Source organism: Rhinatrema bivittatum, chromosome 3 (assembly GCF_901001135.1).
Source record: "Rhinatrema bivittatum chromosome 3, aRhiBiv1.1, whole genome shotgun sequence".
Taxonomy (NCBI): Eukaryota; Metazoa; Chordata; class Amphibia; order Gymnophiona; family Rhinatrematidae; genus Rhinatrema; species Rhinatrema bivittatum.
The window spans coordinates 277,158,418-277,173,287 of record NC_042617.1 but is presented as its reverse complement, the minus strand read 5'-3'; positions in this window follow the sequence as shown (position 1 = coordinate 277,173,287).

Here is a 14,870-nt window from a genome sequence, read left to right as displayed (position 1 = left end):
TAATGGTTAGTTTTGCAGATGATAGGGGGGGGAATGATTAATTGCAATTTGTCAGTAGACCTTGTGGAGCGAGGTGATTTATGAATTGCGATCATATTCTCTAGGGAAGAACTGTCACCTTGGTAAATTTCGTTATGCAGTATAGTTAAAAGTCTTATATTTAATCCTTTGCGAAATTGGTAGCCAGTGTAGGTTTTTTAAGGTTGGTGAGATGTGATCAAATTTCCTCTTGCCAGTGAGAACTCGAGCAGCGGCATTCTGCAGTAATTGTAACGGTTTCAGTGTAGATTTAGGTAGTAGGAAAGTACAAGGCAAGCTGTGCTGCAGAGTTTACAATCAAACATAGGCAAGCTATTGCAAAAGGGGTAACATGTCCTCCTCTGATAGCTAAATGCACATTTTGATTATTCCAAGAAGGGCATCATTCCATTTTTCCAATGCTAGGCTCAATTGACAGCTCAAACAAACTAATTCAAAGCAGCATCTAAAAACCAGGGAGAAAGTGAAAAGATAACCCTGTGTGCCTTACCTGCTATACCATAGGGCACTTTCAACAGAGCAGCTCTTTAAAAAAAAAAAAAAAAAAAAAACCACAACAGAGCAACCTCACACTCACAACTTCTAAAAATCTTACCAGCTATGTCATAACATTTACACATCATCAACCTACCAGAGAGCTCTTAACCTCCCCAACTACCTCCTTGGGCCAGGGAAGATGTTCACAGAGACACATGTAGTATACAATGAACACTTTGCTGACTTGCACTAGTAAAATGGCAAGGAAGCCTTGGGTGTAGTCTAGTAAACAAAACCGGCTTTTCAGCAGTGCAAAAGGTGTGTTGGATCAAGGACCTGGTGGCGAGAGAGAGGCACACTTAAGGCAACTCCTCAGAAGCAGCAATGGAAGGGAGTTAACAACCAGGCCAATAGGAGGGAAGACAATTCTCTCTGCCAAGCACAGGAAAAAGCAGTACATCTTGAAATGCTAGGGGGCCGATGCAAAAAAAAACCCCCCAAAAAATGCACTGAGTGTTCAGCGCCCGCTTTCCTAACGCACCCCCAGGCACCTCTCCTACGGGCACCATGCAATATTTAAATTAGGGGTCGTGCTGTTAAGGAGGTGCTAGGGTTGATTGCGTGCCCCTAGCGCCTCCTTCACAGCGGGTGCCCGGGAGAGGTTGGCTGTCTGCCGGTTTAGAATACGGGCGCTGGATTTATCGGCGCCTGTTTTCCTAATCGGCGCACAGCCACGGGTTCGGGAAAGGAACGCTGGCTAACTGAGCATCCATGTCCCTGCACTTTAAAAAAAATAATTTTTTTTTTAATCTTCCCTTCCTCTGACTTAATATCGCCATGATATTAAGTCAGAGGATGCACAGAAAAACAATATTTTCTGCTTTTAATGCGATGAGCACTATTAGTTTGCCAGCGTGTTGGACGCGCGTTGTAGAGGCGCTAATCCCCTTATAGCATAAGGGGCTGTGCACGCGCCTACACAACCCGTGTCCAATGGCGGGTTAAACAGCGCGCTCGGCCGAGTGGCGCTGTATTGCATCGGCCCCTATGAGCTAGGAACACATCACTAGCACCACTGAGGACTACAACAGTTCCAGATATCTACCCCGGAGAACTCTGCTTTCTGGTTCCCAAGAATCCCCATGCTCACGGAGGAGGTACGGTCTTTAATACAGGGGGCATCCCGACAGGACCCAGGAAACTTGGCCACCTCATCCATCATCATCAAGGAACTGTAGGAGCCAGGGGGTGGGCGAATATGGGCCTGGCTGAGCTGTCCTGCATAGAACAGTTCAAACAAAGGTTTATTTATGCAGCTCCAGACAGACCACAGTGACACAAAAAAACCAGCTTCACCACTTTAAGGAATCAAAAGAACAAAAGCATCTAGCCCGAGTGGCAGGCTCAGAGTCTGGGAACAGAGATTCAGGCTCATTCATGTCCGTGGGCTCCGAAGTTCTTTTCCCAGCCTCTTTCTCGGGGAGGATATTCCGTTTAGGTGCTTTGGCAAAGAGTTTGAGCAGAAAAACTCCCTCCGCATCCTTAGGCTCTGCCACTCTGGGGTGGGTTAAGGTTTGGGACCTGGGTGAGAGGCTCCAGCGCTTAAATTAAAAAAACAGGTTTCCTAAGCATCTTGGGATAAACCCTGGATTAGTCTCAAATGCTCTCACATGAGGTTCTCTGGCCATCTCCCTTAGTATTTGTCAATCTGGGCAGCAGCAAACGCTTTTCAAGCTGCCCAGGCAGCTCCCTAATTAAGAGACTGACGTCATGCAGTGGAGCCAGCAGAGGGCACACGCCTTACTGCTGGTGCAGCATGAAATCCAGTGCTAATGAAGGCATTAGCTAATAATCCCCAAATGCAGAGAGGTGCACTGGTTTATCTCATGCTTTCTTAGCACTGGAAACTTAACTCCTAGTCCAAGATGGAGTAAAGTTTCCAGGGCTAAGGTTAGTCTACAAGTAGAAGCTGGAGTTCCAGGGCCGGGACCTGCAGTCAGGATTTTATGCACATGGAGCAGGTTTTCCATGCATAAAATACGATTTATGTGCACAAAAAAATTGCCTTTCTGAACTGAAAATATTTTGTTGTGCCTATGTCATTATTTTTATGTGCACAGCCCATGATTTCTGTGCATAAATCATCTTTTGCTGTATGTTAAGTCTTTTCTTTGCACACAGTTTTTGGTATGTGTGCATTTAATATTTTTTTTAAATTCCCAATGCATCAGATGTTAAAAAAAAATAAAAAAAAAATAAAAGATTGTGTTGTGCATTAAGAAACGGTGTGCAGAATTTCAGCTTTTTACGTTGTCCTCTAACAATCTTTTCAGTTAGCCTTAGCCAGTTCCTGTAGGAGAGGGGCAGGTCTGCCATAACAACACCTTCAGCCTCTACATAATCAGGCTATGTTTCAGTACTAATATGTTCCAGCCTACTTTGTAAATGCCTGGTTGCTCAGTGGGAATGTGGCCTGGATTATCTTTAAAAAGGCTGCAATCCAGCATAATAACCCTCTTACAGCAATGGTCACAGAAGACCCGAGGATTCGGACTGTGGTAATGCTTATGGTTCCAGTAGGAAGCTTCCTGGCACATTGAAGGAAGCAATTTCACAAAAGTGCAATCAAAGGGGCCGATGCAATATGGTGCGCTGAGCCGAGCGCACTCTTATCGAGCAGTTGGACGCAGGTAGAATAGGCGCTAATCAATCCCCTAAGGCAGTAAGGGGATTAGCGCCTATTCAACGCACGTCCAACGCGGAGTGAATGTAATAGTGCTCTTCTCATACAAATGCATGTGAATGAGGCTATTAGGCATTCACTCCCGATGTGTCTTGGACGCACATTTAACTGACATTTATTAACGCCTGCCAGGAGCAGACGTTAATAGATGTGCGCATCAAAAAAAGAAGAAAAAAAAAATTTGACAGTCTGGCCCATCACAAAAACAGATGCCGAGTTTAATGGCGTTGGTTTTCGTGATGGGTCCAACTGTCAAATTTTTTTTTTCTTTTATTTCTTTTCTTTTTCTTCTTTTTCTAGTTCGCCGAAAACCAATGCTGAGTTTATCAGCATCTGTTTTCGTGACTGCCGTACGCCGGTCCTGAAAACCGACGCCGGGATTATCGGGTTTTTCGTGTTCGGCGCCCGCTTTCTACGCGCCTTTATTGCATCGTCCCCTAATAGTTCAGCTCCCTGTCACTGGGATGATCTCATAGAAGCCCCTTTGCACCTCCCACCTCTCCTGCTCAGCACAAGGAATAAAAGTCTGCATGAGGCACGGAGGCTGTTTTGAAGCAGCATGTTGGAAACCCAGATAAAAATGTATTCCACAAATTAAAAAAGGCCAATAGAAGAACCAAGGGTCTGCCAGCACCGTTAAATGGGGCTTTGAAGGAGGCCATCAAAGCCAAAAAGTCCTCTCTTAAAAACTGGAAAAGTGGGAAGCCACATAAGCACTGCCAACTTAAATGTAAAACCTTAATAAAGTTGTTTGAAGAGAGACTTGCCAAAGAGGCAAAAGATTATTTATTTATTTATTTTTAATTTTTATATACCGAGGTTCTTGTATCAGATACAAATCACTCCGGTTTACATAAAACAGTGAGATGCCCAAAAGGAAGGGGCTTTACATATAACTATAAGACAATGGGCTTCACATATAACTATAAAACAACGTACAACTTACAAGATAATGAAATGTATTTTTTTTTCTCTTATTAAGTACCTTATAAATAAGAAACCTGCGAGGGAGTCAGTTGGGCCACTAAATAACCAGTGTAAAAGCCACTCTGGAAGGATAAAGCCATGGCAGAAAAACTAAACGAAGTCTGTTTTGGTCCTTTACTGAGGAGGGGGTCGGGGAAGATGCGCACACATTCTTTGAAGGTGGTGTTCCAGAGGAGCTGAAGGAATGTGGAACAGATGCTCGAGCAAAATGACAAACTAAACAGTAGCAAATGACTAGGACCCCACAATATTCAGCTCATAGTTCTTGCCCCCCCACTTTAAATTTTATTGAACCAAGTAATAGCAAGATGATCCACTGTTTCACCGCCCCTTCCCATATTTCCAACAATTCAAGGCAGAGAACACCTAATACATTATGTATTTCAGCTAATATTAGATATCACCCCGCTGTTTAAACAGTTTCCAAATAGCATTAACATTTGTAACCTGGGTTGTTTTTTTTTAAATCGCCATGAACTTGCCCATATATTGCGTCTTCCAAATAAGCTATTGTAATGCACTCCAATTGGATAAAATCATATTCCAACCAGATGCAATTCCAATCGTGCTGCTATAATGATTTGTGATAATCATCTTATCATTTTGGAAGGGCTATTAGAGTTCAGGAGTCCTGACAAGTGTTTTAGGACCTTTCAGTATTTTAATCTTAGTTATTTCATTGATTAAATCCTCCACCATAGCTCAGTATTTTTGAACCAGCAGGTATCCCCACATTACGATAAATCCTATGTAAACTTTCAGGAGTAAGATTTATTTTAAAACACTTCTGTCCGCACTCTGCACAAGTAGCCCGAGGTGGCTCACAGTAAAAACACATAGTCAAAGTATAAAAATGTACAAGAACAAAAATACAAAAGTAAAGTATAAGGGAAAGGAAAAAACACTGCAACTCAGTCTGCAAAATTTACATTATAGTCCTTGCAGGGTGCTAAACTAGAAGCATATCTGAACTGGATGGAAGTTGTTATATCTATGATATCTATTTTCCCCAATAAGTGATGAGATTGTTATTTTTCATGTATTGGGAACAATTCAAAGATCCCATTGATCCTCCTCTACTTCCACCCCTAGATGCTTTTCCCTTGCCAAACCATATTTAGGCTTTTGAAGCAGCTTCCCGTTTAGCATAGTGTATATTTTAGAGAGAAGTCCCTTGGACCTATAGGATTCATGACACATGCTGTTACAGTCACTAATGTGACTAGCAGGAAGCATACATGAGATATGGACACAGGAGAGACCAACCAGTGTTACTATATATTTATTATAAGCCTGGTATACAACAAAACACAAAAATTAGAAACTACCATAAGCCAGTTCTACACACAAATATCTTTCCATGCCTAGCTACCTAAATGAACAGGATTACCTCTCACCCAAGTCAGACTGTTTCCCACTGTTTCTGCACATTTTGATGGAACTCTACTGTGTGTTTTCCACATTCATGTTGTTACAGCCCATTGTTCCATAGCTGTGCTGTGTCCCAAGGTTTTTCCTCATCTTTCCAATTAGCAGTAGAGCTTCTTTGATCAGTCACTTTGGGAAACATGGGAGAGATGTCTTTGCAGGCATAGGTGGGAGACCGTCTCTCTCTCTTGCTTGAGAATTCGCTGTCCTTGAGTTAATCATGCAGCTTGTTAATGTGTTGGAGGAAATATCTTTCTGCAGGTGCTTATTAGATCTCTATATTCCATGCCAAATGTCTTTGAAGTTGCTGGGCATAATTTTCCTCTTCTGTGTAACTGTGATCATGAGGTTATCCAGAAGTCTTTTCTGCATACTGGTACAAAGCAGAGAATATGCCAACAATGCTTAACCTAATCTGACTATGACTCACTGGCGAGGCCTCATGCTAATGCTTATGTCCATTTTGTCCACCCCAGCTCTATGCTAACCCTAACAATGCCTTCAAACAAATTGTTTCCCTTCTCCAAATTGCCTCTCCCTCTGAGAAATGTCTCACTTTAATATCCTTTTTGTTTATGATGATACTTCTCTTTCAACTTAAAACTACAAGGCTTATTATTCTGCCACATCTGTCCTAAACAACTAAGCCCCAATTTTTCCCAGCACCTGAACACCAGAAACTAACTCTGGTAAGAATTCTCTATAATAACCAATGAGAGAAAGGAAAGAATATTCCTTCTTACCAATCAAACATGATTTCCATAAGTCCCACACCCTAATAATTAAGGCCAGCTTGAGATTTTTGGTGAACACAAATAAGCCTTTAATGGAACTGATCCCATAAAGGTTTGTTCTAGTCAAACCCATTATTTAGAATTAGATGTATAATGCCAGTCTATAAGGACTCGTAATTGTGAGGCCACAAAATATTTTAATGTTAGGTATTCCCAACCCTTCATGCATTGTAGGTTGATAGACTAACCTAGCTACCCTTGGGGGTCTATGCCTCCCAACAAAATAAATCTTACTCTAAGGTTTTAAGAATATTATCCAACATCATAATTAGTAGAATCTGAAAAAGCTAGCACAACCAGTACATTTTCATTGCCGTTATTCTCCCAAGTCATGACGGTTGATACTGTATCCATTTCTCCAATTCCTGGAGAAAGTGCTATGTACTTCAACTGAAACACCTTATCAGGCATTATCCCACTCCTAACCCCTTAATATTGTAGAATTTTAGAAAGCTGGCCTTTGGCCTTGTGCTTTTTTTTTTTTCTACTGCCAAGGTAAGCTCACTGCACAGATCTCATAGCATTAGCCAAAAATTGTATTCTGTGCTGTGAACTACAGTAATCTCCACTAGGCTGAAGCCAAAGTCAGTGTTCTACACTGACCAGAACTAATATAAACCAGAATTGTCTTACTGTTGGCGATAAAACCTCTAGAGAGGGAAAGGCTACATAAACATTAAATTATTATTCATAGAGTACAGAATCTGCTAGAAAAATTATATATATATATATATGTGTGTGTGTGTGTGTATGTATGTGGTCAGAATCTGAGTTTTACCTTATATGGAAATATATCATGTTGTGAATGAGGTCACCCCAAAACTACTAAGTTCCAATTAATAGCTGTATATTCAATAATGAGCTAGTTTAATATTCAGTAACAAATAGATCTGCCTGTCTTTTCTAATTTTTTTTTTCAGACTGGCTATGACTGACTCCTTGCAGCCAAGTCAAATAAAAGGATGTGGTTAGTGCAGTCATTGATGTGGTAGGTGCAGTTAGTGTAGCTGGGTTTAAAAAAGGTTTGGATAAGTTTTTGGAGGAGAAGTCCATTACCTGCTACTAATCAAGTTGACTTAGAAAATAGCCATTGCTATTACTAGCATCAGTGGCATGGGATAGACTTAGTTTTTCAGTACTTGCCGGGTACTTATAGCCTGGATTGGCCACTGTTGGAGACAGGATGGACCCTTGGTCTGACCCAGTATGGTATGTTCTTATGTTCTTATGTACCGGAGTCACTAGGTATGGTTATCACCTATTTTCAACAGTTTTGTATAGAGCCTAGTTAGTGGGAAGTCAGGCTCCACAATATTTAAGGAGATCCTTAACCCATTTAAAAGAATACTTTCCTTTCAAGTTAACAATCATCAAATTCGGAAGATTATTTAAAATGTCCAATTTGCCCACATTTGCCTTAAATCTTGATACCTTCCCAATATCTTACATTTTACTAATCAAAGTGGGGAGTGAAATCCTCCAGTCCTCCAAAGTAAACATAAGGTCATCTGCAAAAAGCAAAATTTTATATTATTCTTCCAAATCCATCTTTACGCTCCTAATACCTAAATTCCCCCAATTTTTCCTGCTCAAGGCTCCATTACTAAGGCAAATAAGGGAGGAGATAATGTGCAGCCCAGTTGAGTTCTCCTGCTATCAGAGCTTTTAACTCTAAAATTATCTGATTAACCATCATTCACTTTGATACAAGCTTCAGGTGCAGCATACATTTTGTAAACTGAAGTGATGAGCATGCCCTACTCTTAATTTCTCCAACACTTTGAATATAAATTGGCAATGCACCCTGTCAAATGCCTTCTCTGCATGAAGAGTCAAGAGGACAGCTAGGCTCACACCTTGCTGGACATCCCATTCCAGATTCAATAATTGCTTATTACCTGCATGTTGCACTCTGCTGCTTGCGAGTCCCAGCCGCGAGTAGCCACACTCACCCCACCATCCCGGCCCTACGCTGCCACAGGCTTCTTCCTTCTTCACGGCAGAGGAGCCACCACAGATGCCGCTGGTCCCCTGTTGTTGTGGCCTATGCCACCCCAGACCGCCGCTGCCACTCCCTTGCGGCCTGACGCCACTGTAGGCGGTGGGAGGGGCTGCCGCTGTTTCTTTGTGGCATGGAAGCCACTGCTGGGATGCCTCTTCTCATAGCAAGGAGCCACCATTGTCGCTGCTGCCCGCGGCAGGGAGCCCGCTGCTGATTCCTCCTCTTCTCGCGGCTGGGAAGTCATCTCCGTCTGTCCTCTCTTCGCGGCCCGAGTGCCACCGACGTTTCTCCTTGCAGCAGGGATGCCGCTAATGCTGCATCTTTCGTCTCTGGGCCCTGCATAGGTGCGTGCGCCTCTTCTCAATATTTAAAGGGCCAGCGTGGGAAAAGCCCTACGGCCCCAACAGATGATGTCAACCCTTCGTGCTATGTCCAGCCCTATTAAAAGGGCTCTGCTTCCACTCCTCAGGGCCTTTGCATCAGATCTTCATGGTTGTTCATGCTTCTTCTGTCCGACGAGGTCTCCCATGATCTGCTCTTGTCCAGAAGGTTTCGTGTTAGAAGTTCCTGGTCTCCGTGGATGTTCCTGTTCTTCATTGGAGTTCCTTCATTGTCTCTCCGATGTTCCTGATTTTCAAGTCCTGGTCCTGATGTTCCCGTTTCCAGCTCTTCATCTTGCTTCCAGGTTTCCAGCTCATCCACCTTTCCTGGCGTGCCACCGTCGTGGTCCGTGACCAGCCCATGGGGGGCTGTGTAGGGTGCTTCGAGGCACAAGGCCTGTCTTCACGTCTGCAGCGCAAGTCTCCGGAAAGCCCTTGCTTTTAATGCCGAGGTCTGTTCCTGAATCTGAGTTCTGAATCCTGAGTCTTGAATCCTGTTCCCGGTCTTCGGAGTTCCTTGTTCCTGCTTCCGTCCATGCCCTAGACTCAAGCCAGAGCCTGCTCTGCTTCAGCATGGTCCGCAACCAGCCACAGGCAGCTGTGTAGGGCACGCCTAGATGCAGGCCTCTCTGAATCTTCGTCATGTCTCCACTTCCAAATCTTCATCTTCTCGCCTGGAGCCTGCTTCGCTTCCGGCGTGGTCCGCAACCTGCCATGGGCAGTTGGGTAGGGTGTGCTGCGGTGCAGTACTCACCCTGTACTAGTGCCTGAATCCTGAGTCCTCGTCAGAGTCTTCCAAGTTTCTCGAGTCCTCGTCCGAGTCTTCCAAGTTCCTGAGTTCCATGTCTTGTCTTGTTCCTGCCGTCAGCCTCTGTCTGGCATCACGCACTCGTCGTTCCCAAGCGGTGGGTCCAGAAGGGCTATCGAGTGGCCGGATGGTTACTTTTGAGACCAGCATTGCGTTGCTGGGTCTCACCTGTGCGTGCAGGTCCAGAGGAGATCTGAGCCTGCCTTGTTCCAGTTCCTCGATGTTCCACATCTGGATCCTGGTCCAGCCTTGCTCCAGCCCGTGCTAGGACCCTCTTGCCTCCTATGGTGTGTTCCTTGGGGCTCCTCCCTGAGCCGCAACCATGGCCCAAGAGCTCACACCCCCTAGAGCAAGTGACCGCACTCCCATGTTCGCAGGATGCGAAGGCAGTCGCAACACCGCAGCCTAACAGGTATAAAACTCAATCAATCTTCATGCACCAGATTTGAAGCAACAGCTCGCAACTCAGCCCATATTTCTAAAGGAACTAAAATATGAAATAGCAGACCAGCTACTGGTCATCTATAGCCTGTCATTCAAATCTGCCTCTATACCTGACGGCTGGAGGTTAGCAAATGTAATGTCAATTTTCAAAAAGAATGACCCAGGTAACTACAGACCGGTGAGCCCAATATCAGAATAACTCAACAAAAACAAAGGCAAGTAAAAATACACAAATATGGCTTAATGGGGTAGAGCCAGCATGGATTCAGCAAAAAAAGGGTCTGCCTTACTAACCTATTAGAATTCTTTAAAGGTCTGAATAAATATGTGGATAAAGGCGAGCCACTTAATATAGTATATTTGGATTTTCAGAAGGCATTTGGTAAAAGTCTCTCATGAGAGACTCCTCAAAACTAATGAGGCATGGATTAGTAGGCAATGTCTTACAGTGGATTAGTAATGGTAACTGGTTTAAAGAAAGGGAACAAAGAGTAGGACTAAACCGTTTTCCAAATGGAGAAAAGCAAGTTTGCGTACCGTAAATGGTATTTTCCATAGATTTCAGGATGAATTAGCCATGCTGAATGGGTGATGTCTTTAGTGTAGCTCCAGGCGAAGCTTTCTTTCAAAACCAAGGCTTTTTGCCCTACTGGGCATGTGCAGCTGTTCTCGTGCGAATGAGCCTTCTAGAAGTCTCCTCAGTTAATATTAAAGCTAAAGAAGTCATCCAGCATGTGATGAGACACTGTCCAGAGAGGAAGGGTGGGAATGCATGGCTAATTCATCCTGCTATCTATGGAAAACACTATTTACGGTAAGCAAACCTACTTTTTTTCAATTGATAAGCAGGCTAAATTAGCAATGCTGAATGGGGAGTCCCAAGCTGAGGGTTGTAGAGAAAAAATTAATTTGAAAGAGGTTATCATTATCAGTTCGCTTTCCTCTTGCCTCTTATACACACACACAAAAAAAACAAAAATTATATATATAACAACCCAGACTCTTATGTGAACAGCTTCTACCTAAATGTGGTGCAATGAAGACCTGCTCTTCCCACTGAACCATCTGCATTAGCCTGCTCATTTAGGGAATAGTGCAATGTCAATGTATGAATGGAGGACCAAGTGGTCGCCTTGCAGATATCTTCAACAGGAACATTTCCCAGATGCACCAGAGAAACCGCTATAGTTTTGACCTGCTTTCACAGGATGTGCAAGAGTTGAGGGATTTTGTTGCATAACAATGTTGAATTCCATTTGTGATTCAATTGGAAAGAGTTCTTTTGCAACTGGCATTCCCAATCTTTTTGGGTCGCGAGACATGAGAAGTTGAGATGACTTCCTATAACTCTGCGTTCAACATTTATAATAAGCCAAGGCTCTCTTGCAGTCTAGCGAATGCAATCTCCTCTCTGGATCATTTCTATGTGGCTTCGGAAAAAATGTGGGAAGCATTATGGACTGGTTTATGTGAAAAGTGGAGACCACTTTGGTAAGAATTTTGGGTGGGTTCAGAAGACCACCTTGTCATGGAAGAATTGTAAGTAAAGGTGGAAAATGGACTAGAGCTTGAAGTTTGCTCTCTTCTTACTGATGTAATTGCCACTAAGATGATGACTTTCCAACTCAAGAACTTTAGGGGAGCATTATATAGAGGTTCAAAAGTTGGATCCATCAGAACCTGAAGTACAGTGTTAAGCCTCCAGTACCTTGGGATATTCTGTATAAGGGGCCATAAGTGTAGCAATTCTTTCATGTATCGAGAAACGAGACAATGGTATGATATGGTCCTCCAAGTTAGGTAAGTGGCTATGGCACTTAAGTGTACTCAAATGGAAGATGTTGTGAGGCCTGTTAGAGATATGTAATGGAGGTAATTCAACACTAGTCAAGGTTCACAAATGAACGGAATTGTTGGAGAAATGACTTACCTGATAATTTCGTTTTCGTTAGTATAGACAGATGGACTCAGAACCAGTGGGTTTATGCTCCCTTGCCAGTAGATGGAGATGGAACAAGCTGACATTACAGTATATATAACCCTGCAATGACCCCAGCCTGCCAGTATTCTCTTCAAAAGCAACTGTGGACAGACTAACAAAAAAACGATTAAAAACATGATTAAAAAGTAGGTAACCAGAACTGTACTCAAACAACTATAAATACTGGGAGGCTGTTCGCAGTCCAGTCACATCACACTTGCAAAGGCTGCACACACACACACCCCTCCCCCGGGCCTGCACATCCAGACAATAAAACCTGGAAAAAGTGTGTAAGGAGGACCATATTGCAGCTCGGCAGATAGACAGGAGACAACAAACTGACCTCCAACCATGACACTGCCTGAGCGCTAGTGGAATGAGCCCTAACCTGAGTAGGCAATGGCTTTTAAGCATCCACATACGTGACCGTGACTACCTCCTTAATCCAACGAGCTATGGTAGCCCGCGAAGCTGGAGCACCCTGCTTACTCCTGCCATGGAGAACAAATAGGTGATCTGTCTTTCGAAAAGGTTCAGAGATCTCCAGCTACCACAGGACAAATCACTTGACATCGAAGGAATACAAGAGGCGATACTCCTTCGCATCCCTGACCTTATCCAGAGATGGCAAGGAGACAAACTGATTCAAATGAAAGTCCAAGAGTACCTTGGACAAGAAGGATGGAATGGTACGTAGCTGTAATGCCCCCAGAGTCACCCAAAGGAACGGTTCCCGGCAAGACCAGGCCTGCAGCTCAGAAATTCAACGTGCTGAACATACAGCCACCAGGTACACAGTCTTCAAGATCAAAAGAAGGGAGAGAAGCATCTTAGGCCTCAAGGGAGGCCTAAGATGCTTCTCTCCCTTCAAAAAATGGGCCAATTCAGGATGAGACGACAAGTAAACACCATTCACCAGGCCTCTGAAACAGGCAAAAGCCACAACCTGCACCTTCAAAGAATTAAGGGCCAATCCTTTATTCAATCCATCCTGCAAAAATTCCAGAATGAGAGGGATCTTAACTGAATGAGGAAAAACACCCCGCTCCTCACAACAGGCCTCAAAACTCTCCAAACCCACACATAAGCCAAGGAAGTGGAGAACTTGCGAGCACAGAGTAAGGTGGGCAATCACTGCAGAGGAATAACCACGCTTTAACAGGCGAGATTTCTCAAGGGCCAAACCGTAAGACAGAACAGAGTCAGATCCTTGTGAAGAACCGGTCCCTGCTGTAACAGATCCATGTGCAGTGGAAGACAAAGGGGGGCCTCCACCAGGAGGCTTCTCAAATCTGCATACCAGGGACGCCTGGGCCAGTCCAGCGCCACCAGGAGTACTAGACCCCTGTGGCCTTTGATCTTGCGAATTATCCTGCCCAGAAAGGGCCATGGAGGAAAGGCCTAAAGCAATCTGTCTTCTGGCCAGACCTGTGCTCGAGCCTCTATTCCCAGAGACCACGGATCTCTCCTGCAACTGTAGAATCAAGGAATTTTCGCATTTCGAGAAGTCGCCAGCAGGTCTAGGAATGGAAGGCCCTGGCAATCCACAATCAGCTGAAACGCCTCTGCTGACAACACCCACTTCTCCTGGGTCCAGACTCTCCCTGCTGAGAGAGTCCACTCTTACGTTGTCTTGTGCTGCAATGTGAGAGGCCGAGATCATCTGCAGATGACCATTCCGTAAGCTGGTCTATTTCCTTCGACACTTGCTGGTTCTTGGCTCCTCCCTGGCGATTGATAAAGGCCATTGTTGCGTTGTCCGACATCGCATGAACCACTTGATCCCACAGCCGGTGGATGAACTGCAAGCATGGCAGCTGTACTGCCTGGGCTTCCAAGTGATTGATATTCCGATGGGATTCTTCAGCATTCCAACACACTTGAGCAGTTAATTCCAGATAGTGAGCCCCCTAACTGTGGAGATTTGCATCTGTCGTGAGGACCAACTAGTTCGGGGCAGACAAGGGAACTCCCTTTCTCAGATGATCCTCCTGCAACCACCACTGGAAGTGGGAGCAGATTTCCATCGGCAAGTGGAGCCGAACCACATAATCCTGAGACTGCGGGTTTTTATGAGGACTGGTGATGTTTCTCTTTTTCCTTTGTTACACTGCATACAGTCTCTCTGGCTTGTTGTGGTTTCCAGTTCAGTTTCTGTCTGCATGTTTTTATTTATGCTTTATGGTATCTTTATTCTTTGTTAGGTAAGGATCCTCACATGTGACCAAGGTGAGGTATTCTGCTGGCGTGTATGTTTCTGTGTTGGGCTCTATAGCAGCCTGGCTTGGTCCGTTTTCCTAATAGGAGGAGTATTGGAGTTTTAAGGCCTGGTGTAATATTTTCAGTTTTGCCTTGTAAGGTGGTTACTGTTTGAGTGCTGGAAATTGGTGCTGTTTTGGTATGCGATGTTTATTATTTATGCAATTTCTGTTCAGACAGAATACTTATCTTTCCCTTGTGTCATTCTTAACAATAAAAATAATACTGGGCCTTTATTTTTTTTTATTTCTGCTGAGAATTGTAATGAGCTGTGTGTCACAGATGTGAGCGTGGTCTGTCAAGTATGTCACAACGGGAAAAAGGTTAAGAACCACTGTCTTAGAGAATGGGATTGGGAAAGGGAGGAGGCTGCTGCAGAATGGGGAAGGGCTGGCAGCAAGCAAGAACTTTACACCATGAGGCAGCAGTGCTGGCCTGGGGGCACTCACTGTGTGAGCACATTCGCAGCAGTACAACAGTAGCATGTCAGAGAGTGTTGTGTGACTGTGTCAGAGAGAGTGAGAGACA